Source organism: Gossypium hirsutum, unplaced genomic scaffold (assembly GCF_007990345.1).
Source record: "Gossypium hirsutum isolate 1008001.06 unplaced genomic scaffold, Gossypium_hirsutum_v2.1 scaffold_1676, whole genome shotgun sequence".
Lineage (NCBI taxonomy): Eukaryota > Viridiplantae > Streptophyta > Magnoliopsida > Malvales > Malvaceae > Gossypium > Gossypium hirsutum.
In genome coordinates, this window is record NW_024403726.1 from 1 (window position 1) to 6000 (window position 6000).

Below are 6000 nucleotides of genomic sequence, written 5' to 3' on the forward strand. Positions count from 1 at the left end.
GAACAAGGTTGATTCGGCGAAGAACAGTAAGGTTGTGATTCCTGTACCAATGCATAGACACAAGATGCTCTAGAAAATTTAACAGTGCAATTTGAATGGAAACCTGGGCAGTTACCCACAGTGTCCAGTCCAACAAAATATGTTCTACCATATCTGCATTTGACAAGACAATGCAGTTTGAAGTTTCCTCTGGGATATCTGGATTTTCCAGCTCTGAAATATGACTGAATGAATCTTTTGGGGCAGTGAAATAATCCATCTCAGCATGAGATCCAACTGAAGATGTTTCATCCTGGAACTTTGAGAAATTAAGATCCTCAAAGCTAGGTTCATGGATAGTTGCAGTAGGTGATGTAAAAGTTTGAGTACGTTCCAATTTTTTTGGTTCAGAAAATGAAGCTTCACAAGCAGCAATCTGGAAAAATATCTCAAGACACTGCATATCAAATAATGACATCCTTCGGTGCAGGAATAGAGCTAGTAAATGGTATCCCCTGTGTGTTTGCATGTCTCTTACATTTTGAGGATTGTGATGAAGTGCACAGGCAAGCAATGAAAGGGCCATATGGAGCATATCCCTGGTATCAGCAGCCTGAACTAGGGCCAAAATGACAGCCATCCCACCAATAGGGCGGATTGTATCACCAATCACACATTGCCTACATATATAAATATCCCCGTGAAGATGCCCAAAACGTGGTATACCTGGATAGATAACAAAAGGACGAGCAATTCAGCTAAGATGAAATTTTCATGACAATTGGAAATAAAAGAGAAAATAATATTCACCTCCAATGGGAGAAGCAGCAGTTGACTGGGGATCAACCAGATTGATCATGAAAGATGTCCCAGATGATTGAACAGCCTCAGTATATGTTCCATCAAATGCAAATATGAGTTTTTTACCATACAGCTGAAATGAAAGGTTTCGTATTCTGTCCAAATTCCAAACAATCCCACTTCCATCAGCCTTAGAGTCGCCCTGCTTACTTGTACTGTCAATCTTCTGTGTGCCAAGAGGTAAAGACAAGTCGGTATCTAATGAATCTAAAATAGCCATGCTACCACCACCACAGGCCTGGTTGGGGACAAAACGAAGAATATCTGCATCATGGAAAAGCCCTCTATATGCTCTACCAAGGATGTACATGAAACAAATAGCACCTGGCATGAGCACTTCATCAAAAAGATAGCAAGAGCGGAGTCTCCATGTCAAGTCACTATCCCTTGCACAAGTAACTAGTGTTCCAATAGTTGCCAGCAAAGGTTTTCCGATGGGAGAGGGTGAATATCCTAATTTTCCCGTGTGCCTGAGTTTCCCATCAAGATAAACATAAGCAATACTAGCTTGGAATAGTCCAGCAAGAGCATTTGGTTTGCTATGAACAACAGCAAGGTGATGCCACCGACCTTCTTCCAGTTCTAATCCAGGAAATGACAAAGAGCAAGAATTGCTGGTAGAGAGGGTAAGAACACCATCCTCTTGGAGATAAAGCTCCGCAAAGAAGTATTCTCATCATTTAATGCACTAACAGAAAATATCTGGAGATTATGTTGGTTATGATGCTGCCCATTTGAGCCACTTTTCCTCTTTGAAGAACCAACTTTGGCAGGATCAGTTTCTTTTGCTTGTTTTCTCAAAAAGTTTTGAAACTGAAACCAACAAACAAATGAATAACCAGCAGCGGGAGGCCAAGATCTTTCTCCCAGAGACACCTGAACAGAAGCATGCCCTACCTTGCTCATGTCCATCTCAACAAATGGAGCCAAAGAAACATTTTCCAAGGCCATATCTTCCATGAGAATTAAACTCTCCATCATATCAATAATTGCAAGACCACATTTCATCCGCCTCATTTGCAGAATACATCTCATAAGTGCTCGGAGTTCAGATGTGGACAATCTGACACCAGAAACACAAATTTCATTTCAGAAATAATATTAAATGATCAAACTCACATCAATGAGGAAGTAAAGTTATTCCTAGAGGTGACCAGAGGCCTACCTATATGCCCCCAAAACCTCTACAATCTTCAAAGCACAAGAGAGTAGCGGTGATGAACTTGAAAGGAAGGAGTGAATCATCTCCAGTAGAAGCTCAACACAACCTAATTGCATTGGAAAAGCAATTAGTAAAATCAATGTCTAACATGGAAAGGGCAAAAGGATATAGTATATTCTATCTCACCAGCGAAGTGAGATTCTCTGATTGAAGGGACCAGAATGAGCAAGCTTCCCTATGAGGTCCAGCACTTCTAACTGCACCTTAGAAGTAAAAAGCAACAGTGAACGAATCAGAACTTTAACAGCACCAGCATTATATACTCTTCCCTTATCAAGATTAACCAAGCCAGATGGAGTGGTAAAAAGAAAACCAGTAGACTCATTCCCAGCCACATCTGCTGACATGACACCCTCTGATGTCATGAAAGGTGGAAGAACAATTTCAAGAGCAAGTTCCAACAATAAATGTATCACTTGCTTCTCATGATCCACACACAGCAAGCCAGATTCAGAGAGAAGATAATAAAATGTATGTGATGATATAATAGCATGCAATTTTGTCCTATTAATGGCATTACCACACACCCCAGCTGTCATAAGGCGCAATAAATACGTGAACAGTTTATGTAAACTAACAAAGAAGATTCTTCTGAGAGCTTTCATCACCCTGAAAACTATGAAGGGTGGTCAGAGAAGAGAAAATGCAGTGGCATCACCAAAGACTCTCTGAGCTGCATTATTTACTCCCAAAATGCGCCACAAGGCTCCCATCACATCACATTTTGCATCACTTAGAAGCTTGTACGGTATCCTGAAACACTTGTAACATTCCACTCTTCAAAACTTCAACAAGTACTCCTAATTCTTCGGGATGTTCCTGGATAGAAACAAGCATCCAACTTTGATGAAAAAAGCAAAATAACAGCTCCACATATGCAGTTCACTAAGTAAAATGTAAAAAGGAGAGAAGAAAAGTATTATTGGATATAAGATATATCCAAGATTAAACTGATCAAACTGAAGAAGACACATCTTAATATACCTGCATGGTATCTTCAGTGATCAAACATGACAATGTCCGGAGGACCCCAGGACGATGAATATTGGAGACCAGGAAGGGAAGAATAATGGTCACACCATTTGAAGATCGGAATGAAGCTTGGTTGGCTTCAGCTTTCTTTAGTAATGAAACCATGCAATCCCAGGCAACAGTAACTGTACTGTCAACTTCAAAAATAGAAATTTCTCTGAATTAGATTCCATAAGCTTGGTGAAGCAATAATACATCCTTATTGTCCAAGTTTTTCTTGAGAGATTTCCTCTCCAACGGCCATCATGACCTCCATGTTGGTCTGGACCCAAAAGAAACTTATGGTGCCCCAAGTCATCTAACAGCACCTCCAAGACACCTACTTCTCGTAGGACTCTCTTGTATTGTTGATCAAAGGACAGGAGCTTTACAAAAAAAGAAAGGATCGTGAGCTTTAATTCTGATGTGATTGGTTGCTGTAATAAGCAACATAGGACAGCAGTTCTTGCTCAGGAATACAATTACCACAGTCACAGCATATTCAAGAATTTTCAAAATTATCTCTTGCAAAGAATAAGGAAATCCAGCCATATTTAAGATAAAGAGAGGAACAGTCCTCAGTTGCTGGCACAACATATAGTTTTCAAGATGACTTGAAAATATTTTAAACATTCTGTTTAGCACTTCTGCCTGCAGATCCCTGCGTCTGCTTTGAGAAAAAGGTCCTGCAACATCTGAATAGCTTCAAGGTCTTTAACTTTATTATTTCCCAGTTCCCAAATTTCATCACCAAGCCTGTCAATAGATGATGTTCGGCTTCTGCTATGGCCACTGGCCTTGGTGTGAGAATATTTAAAATCTTTGTCTTCAGCGGACCTGTTTGAGCTAGGCTAACAAGAACGTCAAGTAGCCTACTCAAAGTGGGAGAGAGATGTTCAGAAGATGGGTTCTCTTTTCCCCTGAAATCGTTTCTTGTACAACATCAAAAGCTTGAGCACTATTTGGACTACTATCTTCGTCATCCTGATGCTCCAAATGAATAGATTCAATGCCTTGATTTTGTGGCATTGAGGACAGAACTAGAGCAAATTGAACAAAAAGTGATAACCATGGGCATTATGTATATCTTCCCTAAGCCTGATACCACCAGCCTCTACAAGTCAAAGTTGCAAGATATCAGCAATAACACAAGACAAGGAAAATAAAGAATCATCAAATAGAAAAACAGCTAAAACAATAACTGACTCAAAAGTCAAGACCACAGAACTTATGATACATTAACAAAATCCGTTCACTAATCATTGTCTTCTTAAAAATTTTATAATTCAACAAGGGGAATTTAAGAACAATAACCTGGTCTATAGGACAATTCCACACATTGAAGTAACAAGTCCACAATCCCAACAGTATAGGCAGGGTCCCCACAATCTGGATTAAAATCTTTCACAGCCATTAGAAGAACTTTGATCTGCACAGATGAACAGCATGTGAAACAAATGTAGGACATATTTGAGCAATGACAAGGCAAAAGGAAATAATAGATAAGAGATACTTGGAAAATTAGATTGCTAAAAGAAAAAAAACACAAAATGACAAAGCATGGTTGTGTGGTGAGCATAAGAGATTTACATTGCGAACTAAAGGTAAACTTAGGCTTCAAAAGACATGCCTTAACTAGTGTCTTAAATGCAGAAAGGCAGATGATATACACCAGGCCCCAGGTGAGATGAATTTGGACTGTTTCCATCTATAGATCATATAAAAGAATCCACATAAAGCAAAAATAGAAAAGAAACTTCACACTCGGTGCAAAGGCTCCTCAAAGTAAATCTCTCTCTCTCTCACATAGTTCACTCACGCCATCTTATCAAAAACTCCGTTCAAGTGCAGAACAGAGTAACAAATGAACCAAAGCCATCATCTAAGATATCACGATCAAGAAATTCTCCATATCATTTCATAAAATTTATGCAATAAGGTGCAGCTATAAAACAGTAAGCATGCAATAAGAGAATGACATTTAAGCACTATACTACTGAAAGTCTGAAACCATGCACATAAGGTTCAGAAAGGAAGTAGCCAAAGAGAAAGAGATAGGCCCTCCAACTGTAAGATCTTCTCAAGAGAGAAGGACATTTTCAAATAGTTAATGAAGGTTTAACTCCTTAAGTTCTATAAAGTCCTGTGATTAAATAGGCCACAACAACAATGGCAGTTGATCCAGTATTATTATTTTGCCCAGAAGGTATCTCTCCAATGAGTCAATGTCTGCACCATTAAACTGAAAAGAAGCCAACTAACAAGGAAGCTTAAACTCTAAAGCAATGAAGTAGCTACTTGATTGAATTATCATCATTACAGGACTCGAGTTTGATGTCCAGAGGAAAACACTTGAGGAAGCATTATATTGTTTTATATGCACAATTCCACATTATTTTAATACTCAAACCATCCATCAAACTCCCAAAAAAGTTACCATAACTTCTGCAATCTCAGCTGAAACAGGAGTCTACCCTCACTAAAATGTACTCCCCAATATTTGGCCTAAATTAATGCACAAATCTCCAACTTAAACATACTTAGACTTCCGCCTTTGCTTTGCGACAGCTTTTTATTTTTAGTGCCTTGTTTTAGTTTATGTTTCAAATTTGAGGAAAATACAATTTAATGACAAGGTTATCTTTCTTTTCTTTTAAAAACAAACAGCATGTCTATTTTTAAAAAAGCAATAGACAAGCACAAGACCTACCCACAAGCTAGGCTACGCATCCCAACCCAAAGGCTCACCTCATATTTGGAAGCACTTGGACAAAAATATTAGAACTGAAAAACAGGTTTGGACTATAAAAACAGTCAGGGCCTTGGTTCCAACATCCAAGGCTCAAACCTAGACCGACTTGTTTTTCAATTATGTATTATTGTTATGTTTTTATATAATCATATCATATAAACAAACATGTAACAAT

General features: G+C 38.6%; 1 pseudogene; it reads right to left on the reverse strand.

Moving 5' to 3' along the window:
• Nucleotides 1–4: 4 nt before the first annotated feature.
• Nucleotides 5–5489, reverse strand: LOC121227740 (protein SPIRRIG-like; annotated as a pseudogene).
• Between the last annotated feature and the right edge of the window lie 511 nt (nucleotides 5490–6000).